We start from the raw sequence: 21,114 nt of genomic DNA, 5'->3' as shown, positions 1-21,114 counted from the left end.
ACACTGCTAATCTCACCAAAACAACATCGTTGCAATCTGATCTTGCAGTGGCAATATTGTTTAGCTGATATCCAGTACTTATGTTTCCTCCTCTTGTTCTAATGCCGCTATGAACATTATAAACTTCATCTGCTGATTTCCAGTCAGTTTTGAAAGTCTATTTAGGCCTCGCTGTAGCATGAGTAGACAGCTTAATACCTGAACTAAAACAGATCGGGTAATGGCGTGCAGTCGCGTATGTGAACCACTGATGGCTGTGATGGACAGGTCCCTATGACATGACAAGGTCTGGTGGTGGACAGGTGGAGGTCCTATGACATGACAAGGTCTGGTGGTGGACAGGTGGAGGTCCTATGACATGACAAGGTCTGGTGGTGGACAGGAGGGGTCCTATGACATGACACTTCCTTGCTCCTGCTCCACACGTGTCGTAGTGCTATGTACGATGACCAAACCACTCACCAGGAGATGAAGAGACGACGTCGTCTCGTCTGCTCATCTTCTGGTGTGTGGTTTAGTCAACATATCATCAGCCACGTTATAGTAACTCATCGCCTGCATATAGTGCTATGTAGCTACACTGGCCTAACGCTCTCTGCTAGTCTTAGCTCCTCTGGTTTGTCTCACCTTTCAAGACAGTTTGATGCCTTGAAAGTTTGATGATATCAAACCCACGTTTGATGTTATCTGAAGAAAGAGAGAAGGAGACCTCAGCAAACTAACTCGAACCCAGGACACCCAGCAGCTATAGCGTGCGACTGCTTAACTTGAGAATCTGCCTATTGTAGTGTGAGCACCTCCCAGCACCTCCTAGTACCTCCCAGCACCTCCTAGCTCCTCCCAGCACCTCGTCTCCTGCTCCACCAACCAAGAGGATCAAGAAAGCCTAGCCACCCACGCCTGGTCAAAACGAATAGGTTCCTTAACCCAAACAAGTCATACCTGATGACAAAGGCTGAGCTCCTATTCTAAAAAGGTCATATTCCTTATTACCAGAGGAGGAGGAGGTACCCTAACACCCCCTCCCCCCCCTGTCACCTAATCTGCCACGATGGCGCAGCCGGCGGCTAATCACACCTACCGTCTCAGCCGGGTAATTGCAAACTCAACGCCAAAAATTATCAAGGTAATTACGCCACTCCTTGTAAATTTAGCACGCCAATAGTCAGCAAAAATGGGGGGTTAGAGAAAATGATCTTGGCGCGGGGTTGACGGAGCCAGTCACCTCTGAGCTATGGACAGGTGTAGCGAGGCACGCCAGGTGCAACCTTGACGCAGGTGACGGTAAGGCTCACTGTCCTGGTGACAGGTTGTAGGCCAGGGATCGCCAGCAAGATCGCCTCCGACCAAATCCCAAAAATGGTAGTGTGAATTACAGGCAGGGGAGGTGATCGCGTGCCGGGAGGGGAGGAGGGGGCGTCAGTGGAGGAGGGGGTGGGGAGGAGAGGGAAGAACGGACAGAGGAGGAAGGAAGGAAGGGCGGGAGGATAGAGAAACAGATAGACAGGACGTAGGAAATAATCCTGGAGAGGTAGAGACAAAGCGGGATACTCAAGAGATTGACGAAGGGATAGTAGAAAGAAAAAAAACGGATGGAGAGAGAGATGGAAGGGGTAGAAGGCTGTCAGCTCAGAGGACAGTAAACATGAACGACAGATACTCCTGATAATCTCTCATGACTTAACGCGCTGGGGCACTAGTTAGGTAATTAGTTGTTTAGTTAACTAGTTGAGCTAGTGGCAAGTTTATGTTGGTCAACAGGCTAATTAGTTAACTTGAGCGCACACACACACACCACCAGTTGACTGACAGTTAAGAGGCGGGACCAAAGAGCCAAAGCTCAACCCCCGCAAACACAACTAGGTGAGTACCACACACACATCCAAACTCTATTCATAGTTTTAAAACTAGATATGATAGGGAAATGGGACAAGAGTCATTGCTGTAAACAACCGATGTTTAGAAAGGCGGGATCCAAGAGTCAATGCTCGATCCTGCAGGCACAAATAGGTAAGTATACACACACACACACACAGGAGCACACACACACACACACACACACACACACACACACACACACACACACACACACACACACACACACACACACACACACACAAGGAGCCCAAGGTGTGACGAGGCCAAAATCCTAATTTTCCTCTCTTAACACGATCACTCGAGAGTGTATTGACCCTCCTAGATGACACCTCCACACCTCTCAAGCCATGTCTAATCTTCCACTGACATGTCTATACCACCCTTAACTCCTCTCTTATTCCCCACACCACAAATCACGACTAAGGGGGTACGACCCGAGTATAAAATTGGGTCGTGTAATTCAGTACGACCCAAGGCACGCTTATTACTAATCGTCGCCATAACTAGATGTCCGTGCGTGTCTCTGGAGTAGATAGTAGTAGATAGTAGATATTTACTAGATCTAGATGCCGTGGCGTCTTTGGGTACATTTCTTGGCACGTCTGTATGTCTACACGAAAATCGAATCCAGCAAACAGACATCCCTGTGTACATACATATTCCTGTGTATATACACATTCTCATACATATCCCTGTGTACATATATACTCTCATACATATTCCTGTGTACATACACATTCTCATTCATATCCCAGTGTACATACACTCATACAACTGTGTACGCTCTGAGTCATATGCGAGGAAATAATAACAATGATATGATCTACAACGTGTGTGTGTGTGTGTGTGTGTGTGTGTGTGTGTGTGTGCGTGTGCGTGTGTGTGCGTGTGCGTGTGCGTGTGCGTGTGTGTGTGTGTGTGTGTGTGTGTGTGTGTGTGTGTGTGTGTGTGTGTGTGTGTGTGTGTGCCTTACAACACATACCTGGTTGATGGGGTTCTGGGAGTTCTTCTACTCCCCAAGCCCGGCCCGAGGCCAGGCTTGACTTGTGAGAGTTTGGACCACCAGGCTGTTGCTTGGAGCGGCCCGCAGGGCCACATACCCACCACAGCCTGGTTGGTCCGGCACTCCTTGAAGAAAACTATCCATTTTTCTCTTAAAGATTTCCACGGTTGTTCCGGCAATATTTCTTATGCTCGCTGGGATGTTAGAACAACCGTGGACCTCTGATGTTTATACAGTGTTCTCTGATTCTCGCTCACATGAGTGAGCGCACACACGCACGCACGCATACAGTATCACTAACAAGTAATTCCTGCAAGTTACTAGAGTGAAGGATCCGAAGCAGGTTAGTTGGACACTTAGAAATATCTTAAAAAAAAAGGTCTTGAAAACACCAACCAGTTTGTGCCCGAAACGTTTGGCTTCGCAAGAATGTTACATAGGATTTAACAGAGGGAAACATCCTGCTTGACAAGCATGCTGGAGTTTTAAAGTGACATAACGGTAGTTCAGCCCAGCTTCTTAAAATGGTAATATAGCAAGAGGGGGGGGGGGGGGAGTGGGGGGGCGGGAAGAAGAATGTTAAAGTGCATATTCCTCGACTACCAGAGAGTATTCGATACTGTTCCCCCACAAGACCCTCAGTGTCAAGCTAGAGAAGCGGGCTGGTGTGTCGGGACGAGTACTAACGTGGGACAGAGAGTACCTCTCAGGGAGGAAGCAAAGGCTTATAGTGAGAGAAGAGACATCAGAGTGGTGAGAGGTTACGAGTGGAGTACCACAAGGGTTGGTTCTGGGGGCCCCTTCTGTTTCTAATATGTCAACGACCAGATATAACATATCGCTCTTTCATGCTAAATGAAAGAGAAGCCTCAGGACAGAGATAGATTGTGATACACTTGGACGCACTCCAGAAGTGGTCTGAACAAATGCCTGCTAGAACTTAACCCAGCCAAATGCAACGTTATAAAGGTTGAAACTGGAGTGCGAAGCAGTAGAGCAGTACAGGATGAATGGGGAGGCAGATTCCTTAATCAGAAAAGGAGAAAGTCTCAGATTTGATGCCAGAAGCAGACATTAGCATTCTAACAAGAGCAGCTTATAGTTACTACCCAACGTCCGTGTATCCTTCACAAACATAGACAAAGGAAATTTCCGGAAGTTTCCAGTACACATCAAAGGTGTATGTATCCCCACTATGGAACACTCGCCAGAAAAAGGATAAAAAAAACTAGAAAATGTCCAAAAAATTACGCAAAAAGGTTTGTTCACGAGCTGAAAGGAATGAATTATTTGGAAAAGAAGATAACTGGAGAAAAGAGAAATACGATGGACATGATAACATATAAAATTCAAAGAGAAATAGACAAAAATAGACAGAGCAGCACTGTCCAAAGCCTGGAACAGCAGAACAACGGGTCACAGATTGAAACAAGAAAAACAAAATGAGCCACAGAAATGTCAGAAAGAACATTTTCAGAGTGACAGTACTGTCAATAACTGGAATATTTTAGAAGTTAAAGTCATTGACGCTAACTCTATTCAAAATTGTAAATGTAAATATAATTGAGAGCGTGAGAAATGAATCATTGCAGTCATCTGAGAACGTTGGGAAGATGGAGATAGGAGCCGAGCTCGACCCTGCAAGCACCTCTAGGTAAGAGCACACACACTACACACCAGACTGTACAAGTGAACCCCCATTCACAATTTTTGAAAAGTATATGTGAGAAAAACAGGTCGGGAGTCACTGTATAAGACGGGAAGGAACGGGTTCCTAGAGCTAAAGCTCGATACTGCAAGTACGAAGAGGTGAATACATATAGGTGATTACACACATAAAAGAACCCCAAATGCACAAGAAATATGCAAAACCAGTTAACATCATACGATATACACAAACATACAGACAGACAAATACGAGGGGGTTATAAATATGTATACAATACTTACACACTGTATTTCATTCACAAATATTGGTCCACGTCCCAAGACCTTGCAGTAAATAATGTAGTCTTAGTTCCAGCTTAATCAATTGTAAAAGCAAACACGATTCAACTGTTTTCTTAAAGCGTGCGACATGATTACATAATGACGATACGTAACGCCACAACCACACACATTCCTCATTCATGGATGGGCCGGTGACAGCTGCTCCTACAGGCACGTCAAGTGATGGCGACTATAATGGTAGCGAGGTGGTGGTGCGGTACCTTTACACTATAACCACAATACCAACCACAACAATTGATTCTTCCCGCCAAATTAATTTGTTTAGCTTTCGTAAAATTAAAAATTTTTGGTGGTGTGTGCATGTGGTGTTTGTGCACGTTCGTGAGCGCCTGTTTGTACACGCTTGTGTGTTCTTACATATACGTGCTTGCAAGAAGGGAGGATTAGCTCTTGGGCCCGCCTGTTAATTCCTTGCTATCTGGTGCAACACCAGTTATAATCTTCGGACGCAGAACAATCTACTTTTATAGCTTTGAACACAGAACTGTGCTTGTTCACAGCCACTACGGTACATTTGTTTCTAGACGCCACCCGTGTGTTCCTGTTCCGATTCTCACTATCTGCAGTAGTCAGTCCATGTTCATTTTGTCTGTCTCAGTATCTGGTATGTCATGAGCATGTCTCTACTGGATCTCCTCTAGAGATTAAACTTCTTGTTCCTTGGTATCCTACACCGAGAGTTAAATTGAAAATATTAAAAGCGTCGATCATCCAACAACAAGAAGCTACTTTTGTTGTTTTATATTCAGCAACTCGGAACAAGAAGTCCCAAGTAGCACGGGCTATGGTGATCCCGTAGTGAACTTACCTGGTTCATGAGCGGGGCTGTAACTGGATTCTTTGCCGCTACAAGAGGAATATAATGACAAAACTGAGGCGCACAGCGCGTCATGGAGAGGACCAATCCCATTCTCCGGTTGCTTCTCACTGAAGGGTAACTGGCCTAACAGATTGTGTTCAGTGGGTTAATTAATTGGCCATTCGCGCCAGAGGGATTAGCTCCGTAATACTGGGCCGCCACGACCTGCCGCCATTCCCGGGTGAAAGGTTAGTGGGAGTAATTGTGCCATAACCTCACCTCACCTCTGCAGGACAAAGACCTCTCCGTGAAATATGGCAATAATCCTCTCTCTTGCTATGCTGCTACAGGCTTACCATCCAGGCTGGCCAACCTCGCCTTACAGGCTTACCATCCAGGCTGGCCAACCTCTCCTTACAGGCTTACCATCCAGGCTGGCCAACCTCTCCTTACAGGCTTACCATCCAGGCTGGCCAACCTCACCTTACAGGCTTACCATCCAGGCTGGCCAACCTCGCCTTACAGGCTTACCATCCAGGCTGGCCAACCTCTCCTTACAGGCTTACCATCCAGGCTGGCCAACCTCTCCTTACAGGCTTACCATCCAGGCTGGCCAACCTCACCTTACAGGCTTACCATCCAGGCTGGCCAGCCTCGCCTTACAGGCTTACCATCCAGGCTGGCCAACCTCGCCTTACAGGCTTACCATCCAGGCTGGCCAACCTCACCTTACAGGCTTACCATCCAGGCTGGCCAACCTCGCCTTACAGGCTTACCATCCAGGCTGGCCAACCTCGCCTTACAGGCTTACCATCCAGGCTGGCCAACCTCACCTTACAGGCTTACCATCCAGGCTGGCCAGCCTCGCCTTACAGGCTTACCATCCAGGCTGGCCAACCTCACCTTACAGGCTTACCATCCAGACTTGCCAACCTCACCTTACAGGCTTACCATCCAGACTTGCCAACCTCACCTTACAGGCTTACCATCCAGACTTGCCAACCTCACCTTACAGGCTTATCATCCAGGCTTGCCAACCTCTCCTTACAGGCTTACCATCCAGGCATGCCAACCTCTCCTTACAGGCTTACCATCCAGGCTTGCCAACCTCGCCTAACAGGCTTACCATCCAGGCTTGCCAACCTCTCCTTACAGGCTTACCATCCAGGCTTGCCAACCTCTCCTTACAGGCTTACCATCCAGGCATGCCAACCTCTCCTTACAGGCTTACCATCCAGGCTTGCCAACCTCGCCTAACAGGCTTACCATCCAGGCTTGCCAACCTCTCCTTACAGGCTTACCATCCAGGCTTGCCAACCTCTCCTTACAGGCTTACCATCCAGGCATGCCAACCTTTCCTTACAGGCTTACCATCCAGGCTTGCCAACCTCGCCTAACAGGCTTACCATCCAGGCTTGCCAACCTCTCCTTACAGGCTTACCATCCAGGCTTGCCAACCTCTCCTTACAGGCTTACCATCCAGGCTTGCCAACTTCTCCTTACAGGCTTACCATCCAGGCTTGCCAACCTCTTCTTACAGGCTTACCGTCCAGGCTTGCCAACCTCTCCTTACAGGCTTACCATCCAGGCTGGCCAACCTCGCCTTACAGGCTTACCAACCTCTCCTTACAGGCTTCCCATCCAGGCTTGCCAACCTCGCCTTACAGGCTTACCATCCAGGCATGCCAACCTCTCCTTACAGGCTTACCATCCAGGCTTGCCAACCTCGCCTAACAGGCTTACCATCCAGGCTTGCCAACCTCTCCTTACAGGCTTACCATCCAGGCTTGCCAACCTCTCCTTACAGGCTTACCATCCAGGCATGCCAACCTTTCCTTACAGGCTTACCATCCAGGCTTGCCAACCTCGCCTAACAGGCTTACCATCCAGGCTTGCCAACCTCTCCTTACAGGCTTACCATCCAGGCTTGCCAACCTCTCCTTACAGGCTTACCAACTTCTCCTTACAGGCTTACCATCCAGGCTTGCCAACCTCTTCTTACAGGCTTACCGTCCAGGCTTGCCAACCTCTCCTTACAGGCTTACCATCCAGGCTGGCCAACCTCGCCTTACAGGCTTACCAACCTCTCCTTACAGGCTTACCATCCAGGCTTGCCAACCTCTCCTTACAGGCTTACCATCCAGGCTTGCCAACCTCTCCTTACAGGCTTACCATCCAGGCATGCCAACCTCTCCTTACAGGCTTACCATCCAGGCTTGCCAACCTCGCCTAACAGGCTTACCATCCAGGCTTGCCAACCTCTCCTTACAGGCTTACCATCCAGGCTTGCCAACCTCTCCTTACAGGCTTACCATCCAGGCATGCCAACCTTTCCTTACAGGCTTACCATCCAGGCTTGCCAACCTCGCCTAACAGGCTTACCATCCAGGCTTGCCAACCTCTCCTTACAGGCTTACCATCCAGGCTTGCCAACCTCTCCTTACAGGCTTACCATCCAGGCTTGCCAACTTCTCCTTACAGGCTTACCATCCAGGCTTGCCAACCTCTTCTTACAGGCTTACCGTCCAGGCTTGCCAACCTCTCCTTACAGGCTTACCATCCAGGCTGGCCAACCTCGCCTTACAGGCTTACCAACCTCTCCTTACAGGCTTACCATCCAGGCTTGCCAACCTCTCCTTACAGGCTTACCATCCAGGCTGGCCAACCTCGCCTTACAGGCTTACCAACCAGGCTTGCCAACCTCACCCGACAGTTGTTGCCTTTTATTTAACAACTAAGAACACACTGTCCCTGTAACACGGAGGTGTAAAAGAGAGAAAGGATGTTATAAGTGTGTGAGCCATTGTTACACGAGATAAAAAGACAAACTGAATTAATAAAATAACGAAGGAAGAGATTATGTGTTGCGGAGCATGAACAGACGTAGAGGAGAGAGAGAACTGACCACTAAACTACAGTACACAGTAAATAAGACAAAAATAGTGAATGAAGCGCAAATGCGAAGAGGACAGAGGATAGACATGAAGAAGAGAAGACAGAGGACAGAGGATAGACATGAAGAAGAGAAGACAGAGGACAGAGGATAGACATGAAGAAGAGAAGACAGAGGATAGACATGAAGAAGAGAAGACAGAGGATAGACATGAAGAAGAGAAGACAGAGGATAGACATGAAGAAGAGAAGACAGAGGATAGACATGAAGAAGAGAAGACAGAGGATAGACATGAAGAAGAGAAGACAGAGGACAGACGATAAACATGAGGAGCAGAAGACAGAGGAAGAGGGATAGACATGAATAACAGAGGACAGAGGATAGACATGAAGAATAGAAGACAAGACAGAGGGACAGTCGATCATGAAGAACAGAAGACAGAGAGACAGTCGATCATGAAGAACAGAAGACAAAGGGACAGTCGATCATGAAGAACAGAAGAAAAGGGACAGTCGATCATGAAGAACAAAAGACAGGGACAGTCGATCATGAAGAACAAAAGACAGAGGGACAGTCGATCATGAAGAACAAAAGACAGAGGGACAGTCGATCATGAAGAACAGAAGACAGAGAGACAGTCGATCATGAAGAACAGAAGACAAAGGGACAGTCGATCATGAAGAACAGAAGACAAAGGGACAGTCGATCATGAAGAACAAAAGACAGAGGGACAGTCGATCATGAAGAACAAAAGACAGGGACAGTCGATCATGAAGAACAAAAGACAGAGGGACAGTCGATCATGAAGAACAAAAGACAGGGACAGTCGATCATGAAGAACAAAAGACAGAGACAGTCGATCATGAAGAACAAAAGACAGAGGGACAGTCGATCATGAAGAACAAAAGACAGAGGGACAGTCGATCATGAAGAACAAAAGACAGAGGGACAGTCGATCATGAAGAACAAAAGACAGAGGGACAGTCGATCATGAAGAACAAAAGACAATGGGACAGTCGATCATGAAGAACAAAAGACAGAGGGACAGTCGATCATGAAGAACAAAAGACAGAGGGACAGTCGATCATGAAGAACAAAAGACAGGGACAGTCGATCATGAAGAACAAAAGACAGAGGGACAGTTGATCATGAAGAACAAAAGACAGAGGGACAGTCGATCATGAGGAACAGAAGACAGAGGGACAGTCGATCATGAAGAACAGAAGACAGAGGGACAGTCGATCATGAAGAACAAAAGACAGAGGGACAGTCGATCATGAAGAACAAAAGACAGAGAGACAGTTGATCATGAAGAACAGAAGACAGAGAGACAGTCGATCATGAAGAACAGAAGACAGAGAGACAGTCGATCACTTGAATAAACCAGCCATATAGATCTTCCCGTCTCAAGGAGGTTCCATGACGTCACGTATAAATAACTCACAATCGGATGATTGTACACCAGCCAATTGTGACCCTTGTTACGTCACTTCCCTCATCAGTGGCACTGTCTCCACGTCGCACACGTCTCCAGTGCCACTTTGAATTAAATATGGACGTAATTCTGCAGACGGAGGCAAACATTAGAGGCACTCGCGAAAATGAATGTTGTGAATAATACACAGCTCCATAAGAGGCCACACAGAGACTAGAGAGAGAATGTGTAATGTGTGGCTATGTGCCGAGGGCTTTATATGCTCCTTGGTGTGCTGGGATTGTGCCCCGCATGTTGCCTTGGCACCAGTGCCACATTAAATGACTATACCCCCGTGAAGCCACTGACCTCAGACAGCAAGTGCCAGGGCTAACGAGGACTCTAGCTATGGGCAGCGAACATCAGTACCTAGAGACCAACAAGAACGCAACACAGAGCCTCAAAGTGTTTAATTTTAATGAACACGACTGTTCTTGCCTACTTCTGAGCACGAAGGTTGAGGCATTAAGACAAGGTCCATTATTCTTCACACAGATCCATACGCGTGTATATAAGATGTACCCCGGCCTCTACTATATCAATTAACTCTTAAGAATATATTTTTGTCCTGGTGAAGCTTGAAAAAGAGCTGTAGTCGCAGTGAGCAGGTTCAAGGAGCACACCAGACAACACAGCGGGTGTTGTACATGATGTTATGACGATGTCTTCCCTGACCTTAGTGCAGCTGCCCAATAAATCCGACTGTTTGGGGGTAAAGGTAAACTGAACCCCGCATGATACTCTACGTCAACACATGAACGCACCTCATCTTTACATACCACATGGATGATGACTGCATCAGCAGAGCCAGGTGTGTGGACCTATACCAGCCCAACACACACCTGCAGAGCCGCCACCCGCACCGATCCACTTACCTGTGAAGCAAGAAAAACAGCCATTAATAATGGAGAATGGTATTAACACGTTAGATATAGATGTTTATGAGAAGGTCAGTGAGGTGGACGACCTGGCAACTGTATGTAGCCAAGAACTCCCGCCCCAGACCACGGCCTCGTCCAGCCTTATACATTATATTATAACCACATTATAACCGTCCCATTCATCTTAGGCTCAAGATACAAGATTACACTTTTCTCAAGAGCATAGTTTTCAGCGCACGGGTATGAGTAGCCCTTGAGTATATAGTCGTAATGGCTTGGTGCTTTACCCTGATACTCCCTTCTTCCCCCCTCCCCACACACACAGACTGGAGCCTTCCCCCAGAGAAAGCAGTGTGTTACTTTGTCCGAAAGATGTCCTTCAATGCCAAATAAATTACTCTCAAGTCTGGATTTCAATTCAGCTCTCACAATATAACTCTCACAATACAACTCTCACGATACAGCTCTCACAATACAGCTCTCACAATACAACTCTCACAATACAACTCTCACAATACAACTCTCACAATACAACTCTCACAATACAACTCTCACAATACAACTCTCACAATACAACTCTCACAATACAACTCTCACAATACAACTCTCACAATACAACTCTCACAATACAACTCTCACAATACAACTCTCACAATACAACTCTCACAATACAACTCTCACAATACAACTCTCACAATACAACTCTCACAATAGGTGGAATGAGATAAACGGAAATTTCCTTTACCAAAAATAACATTAAAATAATTGTACCATACTCCCCAAGGCATCTTCCATTAACTAAAGATGATACAATAAAAACAGATATACAATAATCAATAAATACACGAGTCACACAGAAATAAATTCGCGGATGTTTATTCCGATACTCTCCAAGTGTGTCAATACTGTTTGGCACTTTTGGCACTGTAACTGTGCCCAGAGCGTCTCGTCATCTCCCTAATCACCGTCACAGTGTATAAATTACTGATTAACACCTTCGCTAGGAGTGCGAAAGACAGTTCGTTGCACATATGTAGAAGACTTATTCATGTGAAGTGTCTCAACAACTGGTGAATAAGTTAACGATGCATTCGCAACAGCAATTTCTCATTAATTATCACCACTGCACATATACTTGCTGTACATATATAAGTACATATATAAGTACATATATAAGTACATATATAAGTGCATATATAAGTACATATGGATCACCCCACTTGCTCACTGCTACTATAAGAAGGATGAACCCAATTGTTATTATGTGAGGGTGTTCAGGGAGACACAATAATGTTCACTAAGAACAAAAGAACAACCAACAGGTGTCGCCCAATTATAAGAGGCCAATTAAGCTTGAGAGTAATAAGGGATGCATTTCCTATGTGGCTGTGATAATAACCACTCAGACCGGCCTGATTACTGAACACCCTCACAGTTCTGCCACTCAGACCGGCCTGATTACAGAACACCCTCACAGTTCTGCCACTCAGACCGGCCTGATTATCGAACACCCTCACAGTTCTGCCACTCAGACTGACCATCAGGTTAGCTCAGGAAAACAGTTCAAGGTAAAATGATGCAATGTTTCCTGTAAAAGTATAAGATGAACAATGTTTACACCATACGATGGGATCGAACCCGCATTCCTGGATTCCCCAGGCACACGCACTACCCACTGAACCATAATGAGCTTACAACTCCAAGTCGGTAAGTACTTCTAATTGAGATAGTTGTGACCGGAGCGTCGCCCAGTCGGTAGTGAGTGTACAGGAGTGTACCGGAGTGTACAGTAGTGTACCGGAGTGTACAGGAGTGTACCGGAGTGTACAGTAGTCCAGGAACAGGGAGCAGTAACCTCAGAAGGATCATGACCAAACAATGTTGTAAGAATTATTAATAAACAAGAGTAAAGAGACCGGGGACATATACCGCAGCTCGAGGTATAACACAACATCGAGAACTAATATATAACCAACATATCGTGGGGGGAATAACACGACCAGGATGTGAACCACATAACACCTTCATGCCAAAATGGCGCGCAATATATTATATATATATATATATATATATATATATATATATATATATATATATATATATATATATATATATATATATATATATATATATATATTATATATATATATATATTATATATATATATATATATATATATATTATATAACTATGGGTTCGAGTCACTTCTGGGGTGTGAGTTTTCAGTTGCATATTGTCCTGGGGACCATTCAGGCTTGTTCGCATTTGTGTTCCTCACGTGTGCCCCAAAGAATGAGGTGATTTGGTAAAATGCTATGCCCAAGATTACTATCCGAGTGCCGGCGGTGGGGTGGTTCAAATAGCCTCGGCTATCACCTCATTATGTCCAGTCGTGATGGTCAAGTGGATTAAGGCGTCTTGTACATACCAGTTGCGTTGCTTCTAGGAGTATGGGTTCGAGTCACTTCTGGGGTGTGAGTTTTCAGTTGCATATTGTCTTGGGGACCATTCAGGCTTGTTCGCATTTGTGTTCCTCACGTGTGCCCCAAAGAATGAGGTGATTTGGTAAAATGCTATGCCCAAGATTACTATCCGAGTGCCGGCGGTGGGGTGGTTCAAATAGCCTCGGCTATCACCTCATTATGTCCGGTCGTGATGGTCAAGTGGATTAAGGCGTCTTGTACATACCAGTTGCGTTGCTTCTGGGAGTATGGGTTCGAGTCACTTCTGGGGTGTGAGTTTTCAGTTGCATATTGTCCTGGGGACCATTCAGGCTTGTTCGCATTTGTGTTCCTCACATGTGCCCCAAAGAATGAGGTGATTTGGTAAAATGCTATGCCCAAGATTACTATCCGAGTGCCGGCGGTGGGGTGGTTCAAATAGCCTCGGCTATCACCTCATTATGTCCGGTCGTGATGGTCAAGTGGATTAAGGCGTCTTGTACATACCAGTTGCGTTGCTTCTGGGAGTATGGGTTCGAGTCACTTCTGGGGTGTGAGTTTTCAGTTGCATATTGTCCTGGGGACCATTCAGGCTTGTTCGCATTTGTGTTCCTCACGTGTGCCCCAAAGAATGAGGTGATTTGGTAAAATGCTATGCCCAAGATTACTATCCGAGTGCCGGCGGTGGGGTGGTTCAAATAGCCTCGGCTATCACCTCATTATGTCCGGTCGTGATGGTCAAGTGGATTAAGGCGTCTTGTACATACCAGTTGCGTTGCTTCTGGGAGTATGGGTTCGAGTCACTTCTGGGGTGTGAGTTTTCAGTTGCATATTGTCCTGGGGACCATTCAGGCTTGTTCGCATTTGTGTTCCTCACGTGTGCCCCAAAGAATGAGGTGATTTGGTAAAATGCTATGCCCAAGATTACTATCCGAGTGCCGGCGGTGGGGTGGTTCAAATAGCCTCGGCTATCACCTCATTATGTCCGGTCGTGATGGTCAAGTGGATTAAGGCGTCTTGTACATACCAGTTGCGTTGCTTCTGGGAGTATGGGTTCGAGTCACTTCTGGGGTGTGAGTTTTCAGTTGCATATTGTCCTGGGGACCATTCAGGCTTGTTCGCATTTGTGTTCCTCACGTGTGCCCCAAAGAATGAGGTGATTTGGTAAAATGCTATGCCCAAGATTACTATCCGAGTGCCGGCGGTGGGGTGGTTCAAATAGCCTCGGCTATCACCTCATTATGTCCGGTCGTGATGGTCAAGTGGATTAAGGCGTCTTGTACATACCAGTTGCGTTGCTTCTGGGAGTATGGGTTCGAGTCACTTCTGGGGTGTGAGTTTTCAGTTGCATATTGTCCTGGGGACCATTCAGGCTTGTTCGCATATATATATATATATATATATATATATATATATATATATATATATATATATATATATATATATATATATATATATATATATACAACTTTAGAACACTTTCCCACCAGGAGACTCGAACCCTAGCCAGCACAGAAGCCTTCCAGCAACTGGCATAACAGGTACGCCTTAACCCTCTCCACCACCTGCTCAGACCCTTAAAAGAGATGGTAATTTCGGAGTATTTAAATACCACAAAGATCACCACCTCCCAAGAGCACTAGAGCAAGTGAGGGGTCATTGGGTAGTGCTCTTGGGAGGTGGTGATCTTTGTGGTATTTAAATACTCCGAAATTACCATCTCTTTTAAGGGTCTGAGCAGGTGGTGGAGAGGGTTAAGGCGTACCTGTTATGCCAGTTGCTGGAAGGCTTCTGTGCTGGCTAGGGTTCGAGTCTCCTGGTGGGAAAGTGTTCTAAAGTTGTATACTTGACTCTCGTGTTTAGGAGAGTTGTGCCATATATATATATATATATATATATATATATATATATATATATATATATATATATATATATATATATATATATATATATTGGTGTATACTGGCAACAGGTTTTCTTTTATGCATGTCTTATTGAATATGACAGCATATTCCGTATTTACTATTTTCTGATTTCGGGCTTCTATCCCTCTTACTAATGCTCTTGCATCAGGGTTCAGCTGGAAGAGTTCACCAAAAGTCATGTTGTTTTCAAGGTGAAGAAAAAGAATAGAATAATTGGAGAATGTATTACACTAATTATAATATCGCACGACGTTTCGAACCTACATGGTTCATTCTCAAGTGATGTTACAGTACAGAACAATCTATTTTATACTAAGAGTGGGTCAGGTGAATACAAATGGATCGAACAATGGGATCAGGTGTAAACAAAGGGGTATAAATTGGGTAGACATGAAGGAGAAAAGAAGCTAAGGATCAGAAGGATAAATTGGGTACAAAGATTAATCAAGCGTAGTGGGCAATGTTTGTCGGGCAGTGTCTTCTCTGTTGGCATCTTGACACTGCCCAACAAACATTGCCCACTACGCTTGATTAATCTTTGTATGTACCCAATTTATCCTTCTGATCCTTAGCTTCTTTTCTCCTTCATGTCTACCCAATTTATACCCCTTTGTTTACACCTGATCCCATTGTTCGATCCATTTGTATTCACCTGACCCACTATTAGTATAAAATAGATTGTTCTGTTTTGTACTGTACGCTAACCATAGCCCGAGCTTCTTGCCCCGCTCCTATGCCAGGTAAGTTACGGGCTCACCATAGCCCGTGCTACTTGGAACTTGTTCAGAGTAGCTGAATCTATAACAACATCTGTACTGTAACATCACTTGAGACTGAACCATGTAGGTTCGAAACGTCGTGCGATATTATAATTAGTGTAATACATTCTCCAATTATTCTATTCTTTTTCTTCACCTTGAAACCAACATGACTTTTGGTGAGGTCCTCTTCCAGCTGAACCCTGATGCATGAGCATTAGTAAGAGGGATAGAAGCCCGAAATCAGAAAATAGTAAATACGGAATATGCTGTCATATTCAATAAGACATGCATATATATATATATATATATATATATATATATATATATATATATATATATATATATATATATATATATGTCGTACCTAGTAGCCAGAACGCACTTCTCAGCCTACTATGCAAGGCCCGATTTGCCTAATAAGCCAAGTTTTCCTGAATTAATATATTTACTATAATTTTTTTCTTATGAAATGATAAAGCAACCCTTTTCTCTATGTATGAGGTCAATTTCTTTTATTGGAGTTAAAATTAACGTAGATATATGATCGAACCTAACCAACCCTACCTAACCTAACCTAACCTATATTTATAGGTTAGGTTAGGTTAGGTAGCCAAAAAAAGCTAGGTTAGGTTAGGTTAGGTAGGTTAGGTAGACGAAAAAACATTAATTCATGAAAACTTGGCTTATTAGGCAAATCGGGCCTTGAATAGTAGGCTGAGAAGTGCGTTCTGGCTACTAGGTACGATATATATATATATATATATATATATATATATATATATATATATATATATATATATATATATATATATATATATATATATATATATATGTCGTACCTAATAGCCAGAACTCACTTCTCAGCCTACTATGCAAGGCCCGATTTGCCTAATAAGCCAAGTTTTCATGAATTAATTGTTTTTCGACTACCTAACCTACCTAACCTAACTTAACCTAACTTTTTCGGCTACCTAACCTAACCTAACCTATAAAGATAGGTTAGGTTAGGTTAGGTAGGGTTGGTTAGGTTCGGTCATATATCTACGTTAATTTTAACTAAAATATAAAAAAATTAACCTTATACATAATGAAATGGGTAGCTTTATCATTTCATAAGAAAAAAATTAGAGAAAATATATTAATTCAGGAAAACTTAGCTTATTAGGCAAATCGGGCCTTGAATAGTAGGCTGAGAAGTGCGTTCTGGCTACTAGGTACGACATATATATATATATATATATATATATATATATATATATATATATATATATATATATATATATATATATATGTATATACCATGCCCCTGCCTGTTTAGTACTATAATCCTTCTATAATAGGATTATATATATATATATATATATATATATATATATATATATATATATATATATATATATATATATATATATATATAATCCTATTATAGAAGGATTATAATAATATAGGACTATAATCCTACTATAGAAGTATTATAGTGATTATAGTACTAAACAGGCAAGGGCATAGGTATCCTTGCGGAGCGGATTCTAGGGGGGGAGGGAAGAGAGGGGGGCAAGGGAAAATACCCCCCTCCCCCTTTCCTCCCCAGCGAGTGCAACAGCAACTTGAGACGCGCGCCACTCAACAGCCAAGCAAATGACAGCACATCACGAGAATGATCAAGAATTCACAAAACTTGACACAGTTCCCGGAAGTGACGGCATGCTGCACCAGAGTACGTCAAAACCCATCCACAAATTAACCCCAAAATTTGCACACAAGATACACCATGTGTATATGTATTTGTGTAAATGTATATATAAAAGTGCATGTGTGTATGTAACGTTAATAATTGTGTAAGTAGCTTCAAAAGATTGTCACTTGCTTAGCTAAATGTATTGGTGATTGATGTGATGAACTGAACTATTGGGCTCAGTTCCTGAGGCCAATATGTGCCTCTATAGCCTCTATTTCTACCACCGCCCAGGGGATGGGTATGGGATGCATAATAAAGGACTGCAAGTGACTGGACTGCAGGCGTACAACGGTCCGAATCAAACTTACATTTTTGGCCTAAAGCTAGTAAAGTTTAGCTTAAAGTTTGAAGATGATATATTTATACACCAAACGATGCAGGCAGCTGGCCGCGTGCAGGAGATTTATTTACTTTACACCTTTACAGGTGTAAAGGTTATCATGTTATCTTTGATCCTTTACCCCGGCATCAATGTCGTCTTCTTAGGATAGATGAATTAAGGTACATTACATCAAGCGCTTTATAGTCGTATATGATTGTCTTGATTTATGTCACGTCAAACACGTGTGTGTGTGTGTGTGTGTGTGTGTGTGTTCACCTAATTGTGCTTGCGGGGGTTGAGCTCTGCTCTTTCGGCCCGCCTCTCAATTGTCAATCAACTGGTGTACAGGTTCCTGAGCCTACTGGGCTCTATCATATCTACATTTGAAACTGTGTATGGAGTCAGCCTCCACCACATCACTGCCTAATGCATTCCATTTATTAACTACTCTGACACTGAAAAAATTCTTTCTAACGTCTCTGTAGGCTCATCTGGGTATTAAGTTTCCACCTGTGTCCCCTTGTTCATGTCCCACCCGTGCGGAAGAGTTTGTCTTTGTCCACCCTGTCAATTCCCCTGAGAATTTTGTAGGTGGTTATCATGTCTCCCCTTACTCTTCTGTTTTCCTGTGAGTGTGTGTGTGTGTGTGTACTCACTTATTTGTAATCACCTATTTGTGCTTCCGGGGGTTGAGCTTTGGCTCTTTGGTCCCGCCTCTCAACTGTCAATCAACAGGTGTACAGGTTTCTGAGCCTATTGGGCTCTATCATATCTACACTTGAAACTGTGTATGGAGTCAACCTCCACCACATCACTTCCTAATGCATTCCATTTGTCAACCACTCTGACACTAAAAAAGTTCTTTCTAATATCTCTGTGGCTCATTTGGGCACTCAGTTTCCACCTGTGTCACCTAGTGCGTGTGCCTCTTGTGTTAAATAGCCTGTCTTTATCTGCCCTATCAATTCCCTTGAGAATCTTTACACACACACACACGACAATTTGTTGATTGCCAGTTGAGAGGCGGGACCAAAGAGCCAAAGCTCAACCCCGCAAGCACAATTAGGTGAGTACACACACATGTACTCACCTATTTGTGCTTGCGGGGGTTGAGCTTGGTGTGTGTGTGTGTGTGTGTGTGTATGTGTGTGTATGTGTGTGTATGTGTGTGTGTGTGTGTGTGTGTGTGTGTGTGTGTGTGTGTGTGTGTGTGTGTGTGTGTGTGTGTGTGTGTGTACTTACTATTTGTATTTACTTTTTTGTGTTTGCAGAATCGAGTTATTAGTTCTTGGACCCCACCTTTCTAACCAATCTAGTTTTCCTTTAATATATCTACTACATATATTTATCTCTAACACACATATTCAGATGCGCATAAGTACACACACACACACTCAGATGCGTGTGAGTACACACACACACACTCAGATGCGTGTAAGTACACACACACACACTCAGATGCGTGTAAGTACACACACACACTCAGATGCATGTGAGTACACACACACACACACACACACACTCAGATGCGTGTAAGTACACACACACACTCAGATGCATGTGAGTACACACACACACAAACTCAGATGCGTGTAAGTACACACACACACAAACTCAGATGCATGTGAGTACACACACACACAAACTCAGATGCGTGTAAGTACACACACACACACTCAGATGCGTGTGAGTACACACACACACAAACTCAGATGCGTGTAAGTACACACACACACACACTCAAATGCGTGTGAATACACACACACTCAGATGCATGTGAGTGCGCGCGCGCGCAGAAGTCTATGTTTATGCATATGACAACAAGGATGGAGGGAAGAGAGAGAGAGAGAGGGGACATCATGACGAATCACAAGGGTGACTGACGATGAATCAGGGCGGCCACTACTAAGACTCACGTGAACCCTTACCCAGCACAGTCCTCCAATGAGTCACTTGTGCAGACTCTTCTCCCCCCACCAACACCACCCGGAGCCCCAGTGCCCTCCAATATACCCCAGATACAACGATAACATACATACCCATGACTCGTCACTCCTTCATGGGGTACGAGTCCTGTTTCTTAGACAAACACTGACAGCCAAGGTCAACACGCACTCAAGGATAAGCATTACCGATTTGGAGAGAGTTTTAAGTTATATTGACCACAGAGTATGGTACATATGGTGCTGCTTATTGCCTATGCTGGAGCATATAGTGATTAACATTCAGCATACAGAGCTGAGCAACACATCACCAGCAACTCTTAAGATTGAATGCATTTTTGTATTTGCTAGAAACGGCTTGGCTTTGTACGGTGTGCCAACAATAACAGTTGTCTTAGCAGTGCTACTCAGCCATCTGGGTCAAGGTATCAGCAGCAGTGACAGGTGACGACAACGATGCTATCGACCAATTCGTCAAAATTGTGAGATTTTTATTTCAATTTAGAGCGCCGTAATACTGACGTTTTTATTGAGCGGCGCCCTCGATAGGTTAAGTGGGTTGATTGGGTTCGTACGCGTCTACTCGGGGAGAACTACTGCATTTTTGACGGATTGGCAAATTGTGAGAGAGGACTGAATTACAATGAGTCGGCCGTGAACCAACTTGGAGTGTGTCCAACTGACACACTTAGGCAGCTGAGTACGGTACCTAAGACGATAAGTTCCATGAAGACATTCACTATCAATTGTATTAAATACTGAGATGTGATAAAGAGATATTCCATATAGAGATTAATGTAAAGGCCGCCACCAGTATCCTTGTCTAAACTCTCTCCTTTCTCCCCCCCTTCACAATGTTCCTAATAGCATAAATACCTCCACGAATATATATATATATATATATATATATATATATATATATATATATATATATATATATATATATATATATATATATATATATATATATAAGAGTTGTATGCTGGTGTTGCATACTCCAGTGCTCGTCTCACGTATGTGATGTGTTTAGGAATATTTACCGTTGT

This window comes from Procambarus clarkii, chromosome 20 (genome assembly GCF_040958095.1).
Source record: "Procambarus clarkii isolate CNS0578487 chromosome 20, FALCON_Pclarkii_2.0, whole genome shotgun sequence".
In the NCBI taxonomy this organism is placed as follows: Eukaryota; Metazoa; Arthropoda; class Malacostraca; order Decapoda; family Cambaridae; genus Procambarus; species Procambarus clarkii.
The sequence above is the reverse complement of the archived record's forward strand: the minus strand, read 5'-3'. Positions refer to the sequence as shown.